Source organism: Drosophila navojoa, chromosome 3 (assembly GCF_054131105.1).
Source record: "Drosophila navojoa isolate 15081-1374.11 chromosome 3, UAZ_NAV_1.0, whole genome shotgun sequence".
In the NCBI taxonomy this organism is placed as follows: Eukaryota; Metazoa; Arthropoda; class Insecta; order Diptera; family Drosophilidae; genus Drosophila; species Drosophila navojoa.
Window position 1 is genome coordinate 23,645,420 of NC_142891.1, and position 22,062 is coordinate 23,667,481.

Consider the following 22,062-nt stretch of genomic DNA (forward strand, 5'->3'; position numbering starts at 1 on the left):
AACTGATATTTCAATAATAATTAGCACCCACACACGCACTCATGCAAACAAATACACGCACACACACACACTCACATATACAGGCGATTGCGCTTGGGTTGCGCTGCAGTGTTGGCAATATTAGGAGAACTTATTTGTTGAATAATTTAATTTCTAGACGTACGATCGTAATGAAACTTTCAGAACGTATTCATATTGTTTAAATGTATGTGTATACCGAAGCACAAGTCTCTAGTATTTGATATACGACTTTTACAAAGATTAGGGTGAGGGGGTGGATTTGGGGGTGGGGGGTAAATTTTAACAAAAACCGAAATTGTATGACATGCGTCTTAATGTACATTTTAAATTTGGAGACTGTAGCTTGAAAGATGTAGGAGATATAATTTTTAAACTGATCTTCGATAAGGTTTTTTATCGATAAAAAAGTATCGGAATGAGTTATCGTTTTTTAGTGATAAACTCGATATCCGCGTGATATATACGGACATTTTAAAAAAAAGTTGAAGTCTCTAGCTCTTGTATCTTCTGAAATCGACGCGTTCAAACATACGGACAGACGGACGGACGGACGGACGGACGGACGGACGGATGGACGGACAGACAGACGGACAGGGCTAAATCGACTCAGCTTGTCGCCCTGATCAAGAATATATATACTTTGTGGGGTCTGCCACGCCTCCTTCTGCCTGTTACATACATTTTAACAAAACCATTATACCCTGATTTCCCATTTTCAATGGGTTCAGGGTATAAAAATATACTATATGCGCCTATCATCATCGTTTTTTGTAGCATTTCATCTATACATATATAATCTAAATTTCTATTTGTAAATTGAACTGAGCAACTATAATATTAAATACTTGTAAATTTGAACAAAAATGATTGTAAGTCTATATATTTTTTTTAGTTTACTTTAAGAAATAAGAAAATTCCCCTTTTTTGATATTTGTTTATGGCTGGCTTGGTTAAGTAATTATTATCTTATCACTTGATGCCTTTCAGTTATGTTTTGTTCAACACATTTCAAACGATTTTTTATTGCCTATTTGCAAGAACAACGCGCCGAGAACAACTCAACAGCACAATTTTTTATAGATTATTTTGCCAGGCTTGGGGCATGCTTCAACAGTGGGGCATGTGGCAAGGGGGCTCTCAGCAGCAACAACAACTTTAATGTCTCGCCAGCTGTGCTGTTTATTTAGTCTGGCCACGGTCTGCTTTTGAGCATATGAGCACATACTTATGTATGTGAGTGTGTATGTGCGTGTGTATATATACTGAGATATAGGTACTGGGCGCTGTGTGTGTGTGTGTGTGTATGAGTATTTGTGGTCGTGCCAGTGGCTAATCGTCTAATTTTATCATGTGGTTATCCGCGTTTAAGTGCTGCAAAGTGTCGAACGATTTGTATAGTGCGCTGCGGCGCGCCTCGAATCGCCAGTGCGGTTTACGACGCAGCCTAGAGAAGTATTAGTGGAAAGAAAACGACAAACTTAGATATCGGAGCACCGCATGCATGTACATGCGATATGCATGTAATTCTAGTTTGTAAAAGTTGTCAGCGGCCATTAGCCTAATGGACGGCCCCACCAAGTCGCGAGTGGCAGCCCCTTTGGCCTTCACACACACTTGAGTCAAAGGCGCTCATTAGACGCTCAGCATCCAAAGCGACCCTAAAAACAAAGGCGAAAGGCGAAAGGCGTAAACAAAACGACAAAAATGCCACTCGTTTGGAATGCACAAAAATTGCTGCGAAAAGGTCACCGAAAATAGCTTGAAATGTGAAAGAAAACATGTGCACTAGCACCACGAAACACTCTTAAATCCTATACAGATAGTCAGTGAGAGAACGGTTTATATATTTATATAAAGAATTGTAATGATCAATGATCTAGCTATGCTGGCAAAATATGAATAAAATACATTGAAAACATCTCTTATATATTACATATTTAGTTAGATATGCAACACATATACCCATGGCTAGTGTATATTTTGTGTCGTTCGCATATATTTAGTATAATAAAAGATAAATATGTGCAAGAGCACAAAATTGTCATCGCTTTGCTGCACCTGAAAGCGAATCGCTGTAAAAGGATGCAAATTAATTGGCTGGCAGTCTGCCCGTAAAGAGGAAATAGCGAACAGAAAGCTGCTTGCCGGAAAGTAACGGCGGTCATGGGTTCAGCATATTTGTTTTGTATCCCATTACGCATACGCCATGCTAGCTGGAGAAGGACATCATGTCGCTGCACATATATATATATATATAGTATATGTATATATTATATATGTATATCTGGCGCCATGTTAGGCCTCGGGACAATCAATCAAATGCTACAATGACGCAGTTGGCCAGCTCATGTAGCCGACTTCACCCTTTGTTGCGATCGCATCGACTCGGCCGGCGCTTGGGCGCTGTTTCCGGTTTCAATTTTACATAAAACGCAACGCTTCCCAGACAACATTGTGCACTGTCATACAGATTGGCAGGGCATATTGACTATGGCAAATGTAGCTAAAGAATTTAGTTTATTTAATTTTCTTATAGTTTTTTGTTCGCTTTATATATCAGATTGGAAAAATTAAATTGCTATAAATCATAGACTGTATTTGATTCATGTTCATCCCCATGGAATTTTATATGATGTAATTCATTATTCAAATAGCTAAATGAGCTACATTGATAGTGCTTTAAGCAGGAAAAGCCCTTTAGCTTGTTGAATCAACTTTTCTGCAGATTTATAGGACGTCTATATTAATATTACCTTCCGAACTTTATTAGGCTGCTGAATGCATATTGAATAGAAACTATGAAATCTTTAAATAGGTTTCATGTACGTAATTTACTTGAAGCTAATTAAGTTGCTTAAGTTACCTAAATCAATATCAATAATTATTTAGGCTGTGCACTTCTCCATCTCTAACAGCCTTGTTGACAGACTTGTCCAGCTCAGACCAGTTTGTGTGCCTAACAAGCTGCTTATTGCAGCAGCGTGATTAAATTATAATGCAGCTCAATACGTCACTACGTTTCGATTGTGCTCGATGGGCAGTGCCGGGTCCAGCTTCCTGCTGGTTAGCCACAAAATATTATAGGTCAAGCATTTGCGTTGCATGTATATTAGTCACCGCCACTTGAATTTTGTGGCTGTGTGGCAGCAGCAGCAACAACAGCAGCAGCAGCAGCTACTTCCAGTTTAGCGCTTTCTGAACTATAACCTTAACGCTCGACCACAAGTGCGGTCATTAAGCCGCCAGCAACGAGTTTCAGCAGTCGCCCTTGCCTCTCCTCCTCCTGTTCCCACTCAGCTTAGCCTATAAAATATGAACCAATTGACGTGAAATTGATTGTTCGCTGCTTGGCAAGCCAGTGGCTGTGCTGCTGCTCCTGCTGCTCCTGCTGGTGCTGCTGCTGGCGCTGTGACAGTGCCGTGGGGTCTTCCGTTGGCGCTTTATTAACTACTACAGCACGCATAAACTGCAGACGGTGCTGTGCCGCACTTTGTATGTATGGGAACGGGCATGGATGGGCAAGCGGTTTGTCGCTTGTCGCTTGGCTGCCGGGTTGGCTCGCTTATCGCTCATTTTACACACTGCCAGCTATGCCAGCAATGCCACAAAATTCCCTTCAGCCTGGCATATTTTACGTGTCAGCCAAGAATGCTGCTCGCTGACTTGGCAAGGATAAGGAGCTTGCTTATGTCCTGCTCCAGTTGTCTGCTCATACGCCTTGCTTGCAAAATTCTATTGAGCTGAGCAGCATGTCATGGCGCTGGCTCTGCTTTAATTAAAGGTTCGACTGAAGCAAGAGAGGCTTGAATGCTGATGATTGTCGAGAGAAATGCCGGATTAAGACATGGTTATTGGAAAATTTGATGTTATATGAATACAAATTTACAGTAAAAAAAAATTATAAACAAAATAATTATATTAATATGATGTTAATATTTGATTTCATTTGTAGTTCTCTCCTTTATTCTTTTCTTTACAAATTTCGAAATCTATTGAAAAGGGGTACGCTGCCGATAAAGAAGTTAATTCATTTTATTCTTTACGATGGCCTGCTTGAATATTCGATTTTGAGTGTCTTTCATAAAGAGGTTAATGTCTTTTGAACTCTCACATAAATTTTGAGATGTGTGGGCTTCAGTTACGATCGTAATTTGCAATTCGTAGTAGCTGGGCCATGTCATTTCACTTTATTCATGCAGCAGTAGCTGCACTCAGCTCAGCCAAAAATCAAAATCAAAATATCCCATGGCGGATTAGCATTAATCTTTTTATTTCAGTTCTCTCTGTTCTCTAGGGCACTGTGGAAAAATAGAACAAATACTTAAATCCAAAAGGCCATTTTCGGATTTAGTACAGGCTAATCATTTTTCGCAGTAAAATTATACTCATTCTTCATTGTTTCTAATTGCGTAATTCGAATGTAAATAAATTATTCTTGTATATAGTTTCCATTGAGGTATTTATATTGTAAGGCCTCCAAGCTCAAGAAACTGTGGGATAAAGACGCACGCTCACTCCATTGGCCAATGGTATACTTAATCTTCGTTAGCAAGCAATTATTTACGTACCATATATATGTATACATTAAGTAAAACTGGCAATTTGTATGGGCTGCAGCTAGAGTGAAGGAACTGCAGCGTGCTATGACGCCGCATGGCGGACATCGAACCAAAACACAACACAATTATCGCTTGCAACATGTTCGAAGCACATGGCGGGGCCGACAGCGTCGATAGAACGTTCTGTTTGCCGTTTCAGTTGTTTGGAAGCCATCGCAGCTAACGGTACTCAGAGCGCTTGCTCCTCTATTAGAAATAAGAAAAAAACAACAACAACTTTTAAACGTGTTGAGAGCAACAACAATATCAAATTGTCTGTGCTCAGTGCGTGTGTGAGTGTGTGTGTGCGAGTGTGCGTGTGTGTGTGTGTGACACAAGAGAAGAGTCCTCATTCAATGTAGCACGAGAAAGCAAAAACAAAACAACAAAATGCAACCAAAAAACAAAAAAAAAAATCTTGGCTTTGATTTGAATTTCTTTAGCCAAATGAATTTTAATTGAGAGCAAAAAAAAAAAAATAAATAAAAAGAAAAACAATTACAAATAACCACAAAAACAAAGGCAAAGAAAACAACAAAAATAAACTTTTTGCCTTTTGTTATTATTTCTTTGTTTCGTTGGCTAGTCGCCTTGCAGCAATGCTCGTCGTTCATACGGCTTCCAAGTTAACCATAACTTGCCCTTGACTACGGCTGCTATTTTTAAAATCAACCGCCGTCAGCCCACCTCGAAAGGTTAGACCAACACACACACACTTACGCGGAACAAAGCCAAACACAAAAGTGAAATGAACTAAAAATAACAGAAAGTATTGAGTGAAATCGAATGAAATTCTAATGAAATCATCATCAAAGTTCATCAATATTAAATACTTTGTTTAATAATTACTTCAGTGCCAGAGTTGAGCAGTCAACTGATTTATTTATTACAAGAAATTGCGGGACACGTGACGTATGCGTAACATAGACTGCTCAATATTCAAATATTGTTTCTTATATTTGTATATCTAAATGGGAATAGCTTGCTGCTTCGGAACAATTTACCACCGACCTTTGCTGTTTATTTTCTGCTTCATTTAAAACAAATTATATATAGAGAAGAAGCAGAAAGTAGATCATAAAATAAGAAACCCAAGTCTATTGAACGTAAGCCGAGCTGACCCTTGTATTAATTTTTGTTTAGAAATTGTAAATTGAAATTCCTCGAAATTCGTTTAGGCTCTTGATTAGCGCCATTCAATTACAGCTTAGGCTATCATCAAATTAGCGCCGCCTTTTTTCATGCGCTTGGCAGATTCGAAAATTAAATTTCATGTGCCAGCAATTTGGGAAAAGCCTTAACGGCAGGCTTTCCTGTTTATGCACATGTTATTAATTGCATGTTCTCATATTTTTTACATAGACACACACATGTATATACATACATGTATGTATGTCGGTATGTATGTATGCATGCACACACATCAAGTCGTATCAGGTCACATTACGTATACGCGGCGTGTGCTGTCTACGCTGACTAGTGGCACTGGCGCTGGCGTTGCCTTTGCCCTGTGGCACGTGCTCAATTATTTGCCGCCGTCAGCCTCGTAGAGGCAAGGATATAGGCTCTACATTCAGCTCAACTGCCTTCCTAGCCAGCTGCCTGGCTGACTGGCTGACTGGGTGCCTGGCTGCCTGCACGTTCTTTGGACTGTACTCGTAATTAATTTATGCAATAATTTTTCATTCCTGACATAACTTGGCAGTATCTGGAGTTGAAAATATGTTTTTATTTTAGAGCAGTCGCCTTTGCCACGTGGCCAATAAAAAAAATAAAAAAATACCACCACTACTCAATTGACGTGTCCTCGCTCAAGGCCCAATGCTTCGTAGAATTTCTATTTCGGCAATTGAAACATTATCTCAAGTTAAATTGAATGACACAAAACGCTGTCCATGCAAAGGACATAAAAAGACCAAAAAGAAAAAACAGAACAAGAGCAGAACAAGGCCCAGCAGACCCCTGAATGCCGGTCATTAGGTTAACTGACTGGACAGGAAGTTGGCAAGTGCGTTTTAGCCGCGCCATTGTCGCCATTGTGCTTGGCATTTCGGACACTTCACTTCCATTGATTGGCAATGACACTTGAGCTAAGCACGACGTACCCAGCTGCGCTTTTCGCACGATATCGCCAGCGGACGGAGCGTGGGGAAGCATCCTGACGCGCGCACTCGACAATTGCCACCAAGGACAAGAAAATGACATTTTAGGCACGCAACGCCAACACGCACTGCCACACCGGAAGTACCAATGGCGAATGGATATGATGACTGACTGCCAAGCCCGAAATTATTATTCCATGAATATAGTAGATTATGCCATTTTTTATTCAAATACGTACAACTGTGCATTGCATACGATTATGGTAGATCTGAAATGCATAGAGTTTCACTGGAGACTTTTGATGTGGAAAATTAAATTTCCTTTTAATCTGTGTGACTGTATTTTATGTGAAAATTAGAATAAATCAAGTCAGAGCAGGGATCCTCATTGGCCATAATACTAATTGAGAATAAAGAGGAGCTCAGGCAATAATTTATAATTTTTATGTTGAATAGTTTCACGCTTTTCTGCTTGAGTTCCACTGTGCCACAATTTCTTTTTTTACATGTTGCCACCTTAAACTGTAGGCAATTTCTATTACGTCACTGATTGCTATCTGTTTTGAATGCTTATACATCTCTCGATGTATTGCAGAAAGTTGTTCTCGTTTTTTGTTTTGTATTCTATATTTTTGTATTGTTTATTGTACAACTGGTGTGTGAGAGGGAACTGGCGGGGCGAGAGATCTGTCACACTAAATGTCAAGTGCACGTGCTGAGCTCCGCCCACTCTAAAGAGAGTGTGCGTGTGTGTGTGTGTGTGTGAGTGTGAGACATCTGTCGACGAGCAAAACAAATTGACAACGTGACGTATGAGTGATACATGGTATCTTTGGAGAACTGTTTATTAAATATTCGGCATACGTCAGATATGTCAGTGAAAATTACATCGGCTTTTGTACCAGCAAGTGCAATAAAATTGATCTTGCGATCGCTTCGAATTCAATTACTGTCGACTCAACTGAAGTGTAATTACATAAACGTTACCTGTTTCAGAGGCTCTAATTTTATCACAAGCAATATAAGTCACAATAATTTACAAAGCTAAACAAGTGCACAAATTATTATTTAACAATAAAGAGTTCAAGTAACTAAAGCCACAATTAAATCCATACAAAGTGTAATAGAACTAAAGAACGCAATTCGAGGACCGGAAAAAGGAAAATCTGGGTAAGTGCCAAGTGGCGAATACAAATTGTCTTATATACATATGTACAGAGTGTTGGGGTTCCAAGTAGGCGATGCTCTGGTAAAACCAAGTCAAGGCTGTTTCCTTGATGGAGGAACCAGTATCTGGCATACTTTATAATAGATGGCTTTTTAATTTAAAAATTTTTTATTTCTCATTCTATATATATTTAAATATAATACATAAAAATTTTAAAATTTATAATTTCTAATAGAGATGTAATTGAATTACTTTCGAGGTATATTCTACTAAAAAGATAATACAAATATACAAGTATATATCGGTATTTTACATAAATGTTTACAGTATTCTTAGTGCAGTACTTTTGCAATACCCAAAGAACTTTTAAAGCATTTATTTGGATGGATTTTTTATAAACAATTATTTGAAATAAATATTTAAAAATAACATATGCGGATGTCATTTCACATAATAAATACAGATCCAAGTGAGGATAATAATAAGTAATTATAAAAAATAATGAAAAATAATTCAAAATATAATTTATAAAAATAATAAAAAAATGTTGTTATGTATATGAAAAAAAAAAAAAAAAAAAAAAAAAAAATAAATAAAAATAACAAGTGAGCAGGCAAATTATTTGATAAAATTTAATTGAATACATTTTATTAAATTGAACAAAGTTTATATTTACTTTTTTCATTTTTGCATACCGTAATATGCTAATAAAACTGGAACAAAGAGTAGAAAACAAGTAAAATATTTCTCTCAGTGTCTGCTGGTTTCATCGAGTTTTAGCTTTTGCTGCCTTTTTTGTTTGTTGTTTGTTTATTTTAGTTTTTGCGCAATGCTCCAATTAAAACTGTGCGCGTTTTAGTTTTTCACGTGCAAAAGTAATTTTACTCGGCTCATTATTCAACTTGAATGGCTGCTAGGGTATTTGAGCAAATGAAAGGCCGTGAAAACTTTTAGCAGAGGCCAATGATAATTATGAAAAATTAATTAGCGGGGCTCAACCATTTTTCGATACGGCCCGCTTACAGATCTTTGATAATTAATGGTAGCGGCCCCAGAACTTGGCATTTGGCATTTATTAGATTTGTGTGCTAATCACCTGCACATTCAGAGAGCCAAAACTTTGCATTGCTGCTCCACTTTTTGGCCCTTTCGGTGGGCCATTCGCAGCATCTGCTGGCCTTTGAACTTTGCCAGCACTTGAATAATAGCTAGCGAAAATTTTGTGTACGAGCCTCACATCATTCAGTTAAGTTTTTTGTCTTTCCCAACAGTATTCCCATTGTTGGCTCTCGATTCGGCATGGTTCGGCCAGAGGTACGGAAAAGTTTTGCATTTTTATTGTGACTATTTTCTGATAGTTTAAGCAGAGACCTTGGCAGCCTCATAAAAGTTTTGACACGCTCCAAACTATGTGCAGAGCCCGCATCGAATATCATTCTTCGAAATATGAAAAGGAAAGCTGAATTGTGTGAGTGGCCGGGAAAATGCATTCAGTGCCTCGCATAGCTGTCAATATCAGGTTTTCCCTCAATTGCCAGCAACAACTATATCATAAAAGACATAAAAGATTGAATGGACTGAATGGACGTGGACTTCCACGAAAGTTGCGACGTTTGCTTATTGTCAAATCAATCAGGAATTGCAAATTGAAAGGCCAACTTCTGACTTACTTCTGAGCACGCCTTCAATAGTTACTTCCAACTGATTGATTCACAGACGTTGCCTGTGCTGAGTTAAGTGAGAGCAGCAGCTAAAAGTGTAAAATTATTTCAGCTGAAACTTGGTTAGAGCAACATAAGCTCGGCTGAAATCTGTGTTTCACAGCATTAAGAATTTGGCTCTGAAACTTTGCTGAAATGGCATAATCTTTTTTTGGTCTATAGCTCATGGCTTTATTGGAATTTGCTTAAGTTTGTGTATATCAAATAGAGAAGTTAAATCGAATCAGCAAATTCATTGAATACAAAATGCATTTTATTGCCTTTGAATACCCTAGATTGAAAGATAATTGGGAATGAATAGCCGTTTTCTTCTATATATTTTAAATAATTTTTTCTGAGATTGAGAAAACAGAAGTTTGTATATAATAGATAGATAAGTTAAGTCGAATTCATTTGATATGAAATTAATTTGTTTTTGCTTTTGAATACCCTAGATTAGTGAATGGTAATTGGAAATGAATAGCTGTTTGTGTCTATATATTTTAAATATTTTTTTTTTACCTTGAGAAAAGTTGTATAGGAGCATACCAATATACGAATATAAGCCTGGTATAAGACTGGTAGAAATAATGAAGAGGGTAATCAAGGAGTTTTATATCGTATTTTTAGCTGGGACTGCTGTGTTAAATAAATAATAAATTATCAAATATTTGTGCAAATTGATCTGAGCAAAGTAAGCAAAGTTATTATTAGAGTAGTTATTTAAAGAGAAACAAACTGTTTGTAGCTCATGAAATCATAAAATCTAGCTTGAATAACGCGCCCCTTTGCATAACTCGTATGTGTGGCAATTTAGTAATTTCAAATTGCGGCTGATGGGAGCACGTGGTGCTCCTGGGCGAGCGGCGGAATGGCACTGTGCTGGCAGCGTGTGTCATGCATATTGAGAGGCTCATTAAACTGACAGAGGCCACGGGGAACTATTCGAGCGTACTTACAGCTGGGGCTCACGTAGCCGTCAAGTTGTAAGCCCCCCGAATATATGGAAATATGTAGTGGAATAACTGGCTATTATTTTCATTAAAGGCAATAATCCATATCATTAATTTGTCAACTTTGACTAATTAATCGGCCAATTAGTGGCAATGCTATTGTTGCCAACAGGACAACAAAAGGCGTCTGCAGTCTTTTATTTGTGTTGTTAGGTGATTAAATTGCAGCCGTCGGTCATGTTGTCAAGGTCGAGGGGAATGCCAGAGGGGGGTGTGTGCGAATGTGAAAAACAAAGCATACATTTCGGGGCATATTTCACGGGTTGTTAATTCCGGTGCCAGCAGAAAGGCGAAAGGCCGTCAGAAACAAAGCTTGCTCATGCCGGCAAAAATGTGAAATGTGTGAAGAGCCAAGGCGTTTTTAATTGAAAATTCATGTGGGCGCCTGCTCAGAGGGCCAACGGATGCACCGAGAGATGCTCAGCTTAAATATTTTGCCTTCGCTGCTTCCGATGGCGCCGCCCTGGACGCCCTGGATGCCCGGGACGTGAAAAGCTTTTAAGGAGGCGTTGATTGTCCGTGTAATGCATCGTCATGAAAAGCAGGCTAACAACTTGCGGCCGCCGTCGCGACGTCGCGCTGCCCCGCCAACATTGCTGTGCGCATAATATGCCTGGAGTGCTGCTGCATGCCCGCCACACACGCTCCGAGGCTGCATCAAGTAGGTCAAAGTGGGCTTAGCTGCGGCAGCGACTCTGCGTCGCTAAGTATTTCGCACATTTGTGCGCGGTAAACATATCTGTAAAGTGAAAAGCAAGCACACGCGTAGTCCCCCCCCCTCTTGCAGTTGCTCTCGGAATTTTATTGCCATGTTGTGCGGGCAACTCGACTGCAACAAATTCTCGTTTTTGGCCTTTCCGGCAACGGCTATTCACGTCAAAGTTGCCACTTATTATGCCACTTGCCGCTCGGCACTCGCAATCCGCTCTGCCGAGTGCACTGCTGTGTGAAGAGTGTGGCATCAGCCTGTGCCGTCATTAACCTTGCCTTCAATTTGAATGTGTGCACCGGAATAAGCAGGCGCTGCAATACCCAAAGGTGTGAAGCTAACACATATCATGTGGCCTCTCTCTCTCTCTCTCTCTCTCTCTCTCTTTCTGTTGGGTTCGATTCTTGTGAGAGGATTTGCTGCAGTTATATGAATATATAATAACATTACTTTGGCCTATATTCAAACTACTCTAGATGGATACTAGCTTCTTCTGCACTCAGGCTATACCCAAGCGTGAGAAGCTAACAGATATAGATGTGCCCTCTCTCTCTGTCTCTCTCTATACTTTTGCCTATATATCTACTATTCTAGATTCATTTGTCATCAGCTGACTTATGTATGCCCAAGAATTCTAGGCAAGCCTTCGGCTAGAGAGTATCTTCTTCTGTACTCAGGTTAACTTCGCTATACCCAAGCGTGAGAAGCTAACATATGTATATGATATCTGCCTTCTCTCTCCTCTCTCCCCCTCTCTCTCTCTCTCTCTCTCTCTAACAATAACATTATTTTACCTCTATTTATACTATTCTAAGCCCTCTCATCTGAGTAACATATGCCATAAATTCTAGTTGCTTACCATGATTAATCAAATATCGCAATATGCACCAACTTCTTTTGCACTCAGTTTAACTACGCGTATAATTCAATATTTACGCCGCAAACTAAACGCAAAAGTCGAAAGTTTGAGCGCAGTCTGGCCAAGTTTTCCGTTCGCTCCACTCTCCTCCTCTCCATTCGTGTTGGCGCCATTAATTGCTCGGCCGCCATTCTGGCTGACAGGGTGTGTGTGTGTGTGTGTGTGTAACCTAAGCCGATATGGTCGGCCATTGTTCGTGGCTCGTCTAGTTAAACAAATCAGCGCATTTCATGGCCTCTAATGCAATCAAGCCGCAATAATTTTGAGCTCATCGCAGCAGCGATTTGTCATTTCTGTGCCACTGCATACCTCTCTGTGATGGGGGCTGGGGGAGACAGAGACGTATGGGGTGTGCTGTGGCGGCGCAACGGTCGCTTGTCCCACTGCTTTGGCATTTCATTTCCATTTTTATGCGCTTGTCGTTCTGGCCGGGGGACTTAAGTGCTGCCATTTGCAGCGACCGCCTTAGTTGCCATCTCAAATGAGATACACACTCTCACATATTTGTGTGTATGTGTGTGCGCTCTACAGCGAACACATGTTGAGATGCTTTTTAGTTGATGGGATTGCTTTAGTTTCGTGCACGTTCCTTTCTCCCAGCCAGCACTCGAATGGCGAAAAAGGCTGAAGACTTACACCTTGCTCTAGAAGACGACGGCATTTGAGACTGTAAAGACTCGGAAGGAATAAGTTGACAAATGGAAACCCGAGTCAATAGGTCTGTAATTATGCCCAGACAATGGCCAAAGTGGAGAGCCCAACTCAATTCCCCAAACTATGTTTAGTCGGGCACAGAAATGTAGTCAATTTAATGTTCTATAGATAATGCCGGATTCACGCACAACAAGGCCACAAACACAAACACCAGCACAAACACACACATGAACGATTCACACACAAGCAGACATACTTAACATCCATTAAACACTTCATAAAATGGTCATTTCTTGTGCCATAGCCTTGCCTTGCCCCGCCTCGCCTCGCCTTGGGGCTCAGTGAATATTTTTCCGTGACGTCTGTTGACTCATTTTATTGTCGCACACTTTTTGAGGCCCAGGGCTGAATGCTGTCCACTCGGCTGGCTGCTCATTTACTTTGGTATTTGGTGTTTGTGTTCTTATTTCAGTACAAACAAAATGTGAATCAGTCAATAAATCGATTGCCTGCATTATTTATAATGCCAAAGACACGAAGTGAAAGTTCGGCCCGGCTTAGTTAGTAACGGCCCCACGAGGCTCCAGGCTCGTTCCATAAGAATCTCGGCCTTCGCCGCGTTTGGCCCTCAATCCGTTTTATGGTTGCCATTGAATTTTATTAATTGTTTTTCCCCCAACTGATTGCTGTCAATTTCATTTTGATTTCCAGCCGACAGACCAAAGGCAGCAAACCAATCGAAAGGCGGCGTCCCAATCACCAGTTGGCGTTCATTTGTTACTCCAAATTGTCAATAATCGTATAGATTCATCAAGTTTTTGTTTCGATTTCTGCAGCCAATTAAATTTAGAATGAGAAAATATGTTTGGGTTGAATTTCCAGCTTAAGAAATAACTGCAATCAGTAGGAAGTCTAGGAAAGGAAATGGAAATGTCCTTTAATAGCCGTTTGAGTTGAATTATTTTGCTGATACATTTGTGTAATCGATTACGTTTATTCAATTGGCCACGCCCCTAATTTCCTTAGATATATCCGTCATATCTATTTAATTGTCTGGCACAGCAGTCTTTGAGGTACGACCGGAATATTACATTGCCCTTGTCCTCTTATTTTTCCAGGGTATATGCTCTACATTTCACTGCTCTAGCCTCAATCGCATCCAAATAGTTCCCATCAATGCGAACAGACGTGCATTATAGAATGCCAATATACTCATTTTAATTAGTTGAATCAGCATTAACGAAATTTCATATTTCATATTCGATTTTGAGCAGCCGAAACTCAATTTAATATTAAAGGGTATCATCTTTAATATTTAAAATCATTCAACTTGAACCTAATTAGAGTTTGTTATTATTTAATTTGCGTGCCACAAAATTTTGTTTTCCTTTTTGCCTCTGTCTCTCTCTCTTTAGAAGTATATAAATATATTCCAAGTTCTTGGTTAATGGGAAAACTTTTTGACTGGCCTCACGAGCAGTTGCCATTTTGTAATTGGCTTGCGATAGCCGGGTCAAACAAAATATATATATATATATATATACATCTATATTTTTTATGTATAAATAAATGAGAAACAATAAATATTAGACACTAACCTGTTGTTAGACAACGCGCTGACAATTTGCTGCCCATTTAATGCTTACAATCTAGAGATAGCATCCTCTGTCCGGCTCAGGTCCTGTCCCTGGCATGCATTATGTATGACATGATTGGCATATTTGTGGCGGCATCAAGTGGGATTATGGCCTTGAACTTTTCCCCGAGTGGGTGTAGCCAAGAGCAGCCATAGTATGTGTCATTGATTTATTGGCTTTTATTCTAGTCTCTCCCTCTCTTCTTCTTCTCTCTCGCACACATCCCCAGTGCCCGAGTGCTGGTGGGAAGTATAAAATTCATTTAAAGTTATTCCTTAGATTTTTGCATACATTACAAAGAGTCTCACGAGAGCCTGCTCTAATACCGGTAACTGTGACGCTCCCCTCGGTGGGCGTGGCGCACAAAGTTAAAGTTTGCGCGAGCTCAGCTCAGAAACCACTCGCATAGCTTATGAGTAAAGTTTTTGTGGCACTTCCAGGGCCGAACACGTGCATAATTAAACAGTTGCCACGTGACGCAGGAGACAAAAAAATATAATTGATTTAAGAAATGCCACAGAGCGCAGAGCAAAACATAGAGATATATTTTTAGGCTCTCCCGCCCTGTGAGGTTGAGAGCTGGGCAAGTCTCGGCACGCCTCAAGGACATTCACCTGGTAGTTTAGCCGGGCTTAATAATGCCCAACAAATTGGCAACGATTGACATAATTTATGGGAAATTCACATTGGCTTAGGTGTGCGCTCCCTTGGGCGCAATAAACATGTGAGCCCAACCATAGGTGGATGACTATGAATGTACCCTATATTGTAATGCTTACTGTGAAAAATAATCAGCTACCAGTTTCGGGAATATTGAGAAGAGTACAAATTGAAGTAAAAAGTTTAGTTTTTAGTGGATCTTTTTATTGTATCTTTTATACATATACCTATAAATTGACTTTGTGCAGGGTATATAGAAAAGGTTCTGGCCACAAATAGCAAACCATTCACAGAGATGCGACGTTAGATTGATCCGAAAAGCCACACACATGGGTCACACAAGGTCAAAATCCTTTTTATTAAATATAAACAAAAGTGCCCAATCATTCATGGCTTGTTGCTGTGTGCATTGCAGCTACTCAGTAGATTAGCTGGCCCGTCCTTCGGGACGAATCACAAATTGATCGATTAGAAAATGGGCAAACGTTTTGGCTTTTCCTCACTAGCTCTCAATTTCACTCTGACGCTTTCAGATTCGCACAGCTTCTGTTCAAGATATTTGAATGCATGAAGTGACTAGAGCTGAGTAGAATTATGTTTGTTAAGGGACTAGAGAGAGTAACAGATAGAAAGAGATAGAGAGAGTGAGTGGTGGTAGAAAGGGGGGAGAGAGAGGAAAGGCGATAGAGTGAGTGAGAGAGAGAATCAATATTTCACTTCACTTTGATTAGCTTTCTAATATCTAGAATTATTATTATGGTACAATACGACTCCGCTTATATCGTCCGTACGTATATATAGCGTAGATTATAGCATCTTCCGGTTAAAACTACACTATCACCGAATTCTACTGTATTCTAAAATAAGGAGAATACAAAATCTCTCTCTCTACTCTGGGTATAGATGTCTTACCTCTCATGTTAAATCACAGTTCCCTGTTTATTACTTATTATCATCCCTTCCTCTATATATTAAGCAATTGTTAGACATTGCATTGCATGACAGCGTGTGAATCGTGTGGAGACGGCTGCCTTGGCTCTCGTAATCATGGCATCCTTCAGCAGACATCATCAGGCATCATCTATTGCAGCCAAGTGGAGTGCGGCCACGCCCACTCGCCCACACGCATTCACGCCCACACGCTTAAGGCAATGAGCTTTCAGCAATTTGCTTTTACTGACTGACAAGTGACGTACAAAGTACGCAGTTTATATTTTTCCTTTGCCCTTTCCTTTTATTTATTTATTTTATTATTGTTTTTTTTTTTTTTATTTTTTTATCAAAATCAATTGCGGATTTTCACGCTGCGTTTTGCGTTGGGCTTGAGGGTGTTCGCTTGCCGCCTATTTTGGCTCTCTATTTTTGTTGACATTGCTGCCCGCTGCCCCTGCCCGCTGCTCCTGCTGTGCCATATTATTGTGCAATGTTCCGGATCGCTGGTTTGTTTCAGCAAAATGCGCCATAAACAAAGAGCACATAAAACAGCGTCCGTACACGCTCTCTCGCTGGCCATCTAGCAAATGCTCTACAATGTTTGTCAGATGATTGCGCTGGCCATCTCCAATTTTAGTAACTTAACCAGCCAGAGCCAGAACTAATCGAATCTCCACATAGTATTGGACAGTTGACCAGCTCGGCTGGGCGTTTATTACAAACAAACGCGTCTACATTGTTGGCATCGAAAGGGTCATCCAAAGTGAATATCGGATGAATGATGGACTTTAGAAATATGCCAAGCATACGGATATATTTTTGCTGTTTTACATGTTTAACATAAAGGCGGGAAATGTCAATGTTTTTGTTGCCAAATAATAGATGTAGAGTGTAACTCGGGTGAGCTCTACAAATCTTAAAAAAATTTACAGCAGTTGAGGAGGGCGCAAACACACACACACACACAGAGAGATTCACTGCTCTAAACATTTTTAAAAATTTAAAAAGAAGGACGATATCAGGCGAGCATCTTATTTAGGTCGAGGAGCACTCAGGCACAACCGAGAAGTTTAACACTCGTATGTGTGAGTGTGCGAGTGTGTGTGTGTTTGTGTGAATGAGTGTGTTGGCTTGGGTGTATTTGTATGTCAGCCAGGTGACAACCTAAGCTCCTTAGGCTGCTCGAAAGAACACATCGACACACACACACAGACACATCAAGTAGGACAGCCGCCATATGGCAGGGCTTAGATTCTAGAGACGAGCTAAATAAAATACAAAAAAAAAAAAAAAAGAAAAAGAAATACAAGCTGTCCATACGTATGCTCGTATGTCTTCTTATACCTATTAGATTCGATTTTTCTCATTCCGTGCAGTCGCAGCTTTAACTCGCTTAAAGCCAAGGCATTTGGCTTAACTGAATTTAGTTTGTGCGTAATTAAGCCATATGGAAGCTGAGTCGTGCATGTTCTATTTGCTAGTCCATTTCCAGAGCTAGATTGTGCTGCAAATTGTGTAACTGTTCATGGACGTAGCGCAGCAACAACAATGTACAGCTACATCAGATACACCAGCTGCAACAACAGCCACATCCCATTCGCATTTGTGTCGACTGTGAAGCAATTTAGCCAGGCGCAGCTCCCCACTTGGAGCAGCAACTGTAGCCGCTAGCAGCCTGGCGTCATCACCACAAATTGTTTACAAAATGTGCCCGTGTCCCTGCACGGCTGTGCTGACGCTGCATTTCACTGTGGAGCAGCATGTAAAATGCCAAGAAGCGAGCGACGAGAAATGTTCAAAATAGCTTAATAATAAAGGAGCCTTTCGTTTCGTTTCTGTTCGTTTTCGTTCTCCTGCCAGCCCTCCTTTGCCTCATCAAAATTTCATGCGTTGAAAAATAATTTGTATACCCTGGATGGGCATCCAGAATGGGTAATCAGAGGCATATTTATTTTTGGCAGCTCACTCTGCGTTTTTGATATGCCAAGTTGAGATGTCAAAATAAGCCAAGCCAAGTGAGTTTATGTAGATCATATAGATATATGTAACAAATAAAATATTTATGTTAATATGTTGTGGCTAAATTCATACAATTCGAATGGCAAATTTATGTGTTTAACTGTTGAAATATAGTTCTATAAATTAGTTTAACTCCTGTTTATAAAATAATATTTTACAAGGAATTTATATAATTTTAAATTGACTCCGAGTTTATATAGTTGTATAAAAAAGTTTCACTTTTCTTTATAATAAAAAGATTATATTAATAATTAAGCTCAGTTTAAATTGACTTCAAATTTGCTTTCCAAGTTTATATAGCTATATAATAAAGTTTCACTCTTACCCACAATATAATATGAAATAGAATTATATATATATCTCATTTGAAATTGACTCCAAGTTCACCTTATTTAAGATAGTTCAACTCCAGTTTATAATATAATTTAGCTCATCTTAAATTGATTTAAAGTTTACTCTCACTCTCCCCTACAAGAGATAAGTGGCATTGAAGCTCATGCAGCATCCTAATGAATTTATCAACATATTAAATTCTATTATATGCATACCATGCAGGAATTTACCCCAAGTATCTCAGACGGCGCGTCGTCTAGTGGTACAGGGTGTCTCAGAGTCGCTCGATAGCAGAGCTCGCGAGTCGTGTTATCATCGTTGTAATGTTTTTATGTACATACCTTTTCTTGCCTTTTTGCATTTGTATTTTTGTTTATTGTTTATTGCCTCGCCTTGTCCATTTATGCGCATAATTTATGCATAAATTTCAATTTTAAGGCGCTCTCTCAGGTATGCAGAATGGCAGCCGGCAGCAGCTCCCGACCATAATTGCCCAGCCTCGTCCTCGCCGTCTGCTTCTGCTTCCTTTAATTCCCCCAACTAAGCACCCGGTAATAAAATGCTGTCGACATGTCACATGGCATCCGCTTCGACCGTGCATAACTCAATTATTAAGCTTGCATCTAGTTTCAGTATTTTTAGACTGACCTGACCTTAAATTATGATTGTAAACTAATTACAAGTGCAACCCATATGCATAATTATGCTCTGCTGTTCACAGTTTCCTTTTAATCAAATTAAAACTCGAATATAGAATGAGGTTCGATAACAATAATATGTGGATATGTTCAATAAATCGTGCAATTTAATCGAGGAACGCGTGAAACTAATTAGAGAAGAATAAATGTATCTATTTATAATGACTTAAATTAGCTTATTGCGCTACAAACCCGAATGGGATTAAACTCTTATATTGTTCAAAAAGTATTGAATGCTTGCGCTTCGTTACTTATGGGCTCAAGTGAATAACGTAATCGACATTTTGGAAAATATTTTCATTCTGAAATTCGGAAATTCTAGGCACGTACGGCTTACTCCACGTTCGCGTCGTGGCCCACCAGAAATGCGAGTAATTTATATAGGCAAATATTTGCTGGCTCAAGGGGCGTGTTGGTTAAATGCAGTTAGCCACGCCCACATCAGCTCTACTCCCACTTTAGGCACTCAGGCCTGAGCTCGTTGGCATACTACAACTTCATTAAAATATGGAGAGTTCGAATGGGGCTACAGAAAATTCGCATATGCAGCACAATTCGTCTGAGCTCTGGGTACACGCGTGCCATTGTCTCCGGGGAAATGCCGGAATATCGAGCGGCATCATGTGTGCCAGTGACACTGTCGAACGTGAGCCACTGGCTGTTAACTTTAAATTTTAATTGATGACCGCAGCCTGACGCAAAAGTTAATGGAAATCCCCGGCATGACGAGCTGTGAAAATATGCAAAGTGACACAAGGGCAACGCTGGAGCCGCAGTTGCCCTTCTGCTCGCTAATGCTGATGGATAATTAATTTTTCTCAGCCGTGGGCATGTTTCCCTATCGTTTCTCTCACTCACTCGCTCTCTCTCTATCTGCGTTTTTCTCGCACTTGGCTTTAATGAATTTGCAGGCAACAATAATTGGATTGTGCCGGGTGAGAGGCTTACTAAAAATAAAATCCACTCAAAAATAGATACAAGAAGAAAGCGTTCTATATATTGAGGCGTATTGAATTGAAAAATTCCCTATGGTTAATTTTAGTGCAAAGGATCCATTCACTCAAGCTGAGTGAGCGATGCGTTTATCATATATTCAGAAAAAAGCGGAATTGGGCTAATTGGGAGAGAGGAAAAGCCATTCATTAGCCGCCTTCGCTTACACAGTTTGTCCAGCACTTCACCCAAGTGAGTCGATCCATTTTGGCACTGGGCGTCTAGGGTATTTGGAGTGCCAGCGATGCACGGAATTATGCAAACGCTGCGAAAGCAAAGCAGAAAAGCAAATACCGATTAGCACACAGAGTGCGTAAGCCAACGGCGTTGGGCGACGCGGCGGCTCCAGAGAGAAGCTGTGAGCTGGGAGCTGGTTCTAACTCGAGCGGCGTTAATGGGTGTCATTACCAGTCGAGCAGCAAAAACTTTTCCCTAGCCTCGCTAGCTCTCCAGCTCGGCAGGGCGGCGCTCTGTGGTGCTATTTACTTTAAATGCTCGTTAGCCCATTGCTGTTGTCCTTTGGCAGGATTCGCTTGATAAATATATATATGCATATATATTTTCTTTTTGTGTCTATAAAGATAACAAGGCGTGAATATAATTCTGCAATTAAATGCAGGTGTCTGCAGCAAGGCAAAAAAATAAAATAAGGAAAGACAGAAAGCCCAAACAGATTCAACACTTTACATTAGGCCAGATGTTTGAGGGCTCACGCATCAATTTATCAGCACTACTCGGAGTAGTCCGAGCTATTCTCATCATAATTGACCGCTAAGCTGTGGCTAATGACTAATGTAGGCCGCCTCAAAGGCGGCTAATGCGGCAGAGGGCCGAGCAGAGAGTTGTCCATAAGCCTATTGAGTCGTAACATAATATTTATGCCACAAAATATGCCCAAAATATGCGAGACGAAAGCCACTTAAAGGCATTAACTTGGCCTCGGCTTAAGTAACTAAATCTATCAATCTGTATTTGTGTGGGTTTGAGTGTGGAAGTGTGTGTGTGTGTGTGTGCATCATCATCATAAATATGAAAAGCTCATCACTTGTGGAATTTGTCCATTCGCATCAGCATATATTGTTTTTTTTCTTTCTTTTCTGTCTGCTCTAAGCTTTTAGTTCAACATAATTTGATATTCATATATGTTTGTCCAAGTCATCAAAGTGAATTTTGTTAATTCTGCATTTAAATCAATGTCTTATCTGGACTTATTCTCTTATCTGTCTCTTTGCAGAGCGCAAGCCTAGGAAAGCAGCTCAAGCAGGAGTAGCAAGGTAAGCACACAGCGAATAAGTCAATAGACCGTCACACATGGCGTATGCGCAATGCGCAATTTGTGTTGGCGAAACAATCAAAATAAGAACAACATTTGCATATTTAGCCGGGCATGACAAATATTTATTTACATATTACCAATCTGCGACGCATCTAGCGTCAATCATTTCTCAATGTCAATCGGCATTTCGCAATATGCTTGATTTTACCAAGGGACCAGCAGGTGGAAACAGGCTGCGATGAATGCAGACATAAAGAGGAGGGCAAATCTGTTTTTAATTTGCCGAAAAAAAGCAAATATTTAATATAATATCTGTTTAGGCATAAGAATTGGAAATTCAGTGAAAGAGCAGCTGTTCAATTTTCGACGGTTTTCCTTGACCTTGAACCTGCTATAAATAGGCAAAATACATAAAAGTCTTTTTATAAATGGTAACTGATTTATATGCATAAAGTATATTTGCATATAGGACTGCAAGCTATGGAAATAAAAAGCTTTTTCTTATGCACTTTAAGCTGAGAACAAAACTTAAAATAGTCTGGCTCAGATTACAAATTGATTTCAAGTTCATCAAGGCATGCATGTCCGCATGCCCGCATATTCATGTGATGATTAGCTGCTTGGATGGT

At 39.8% G+C, this 22,062-nt stretch overlaps 1 long non-coding RNA gene across 1 annotated transcript in view; it reads left to right on the forward strand.

The window, feature by feature from the left end:
• Positions 1 to 4,693: 4,693 nt before the first annotated feature.
• The window catches only part of LOC149091898 (uncharacterized), a 56,876-nt gene continuing 39,507 nt past the window's right edge, over positions 4,694 to 22,062 (forward strand). Inside the window, exons 1-3 of the long non-coding RNA XR_016196417.1 lie at positions 4,694 to 4,805; positions 7,718 to 7,891; positions 21,392 to 21,431. This is a non-coding gene — a long non-coding RNA (uncharacterized LOC149091898). The remainder of the gene's footprint in view (positions 4,806 to 7,717; positions 7,892 to 21,391; positions 21,432 to 22,062) is intronic.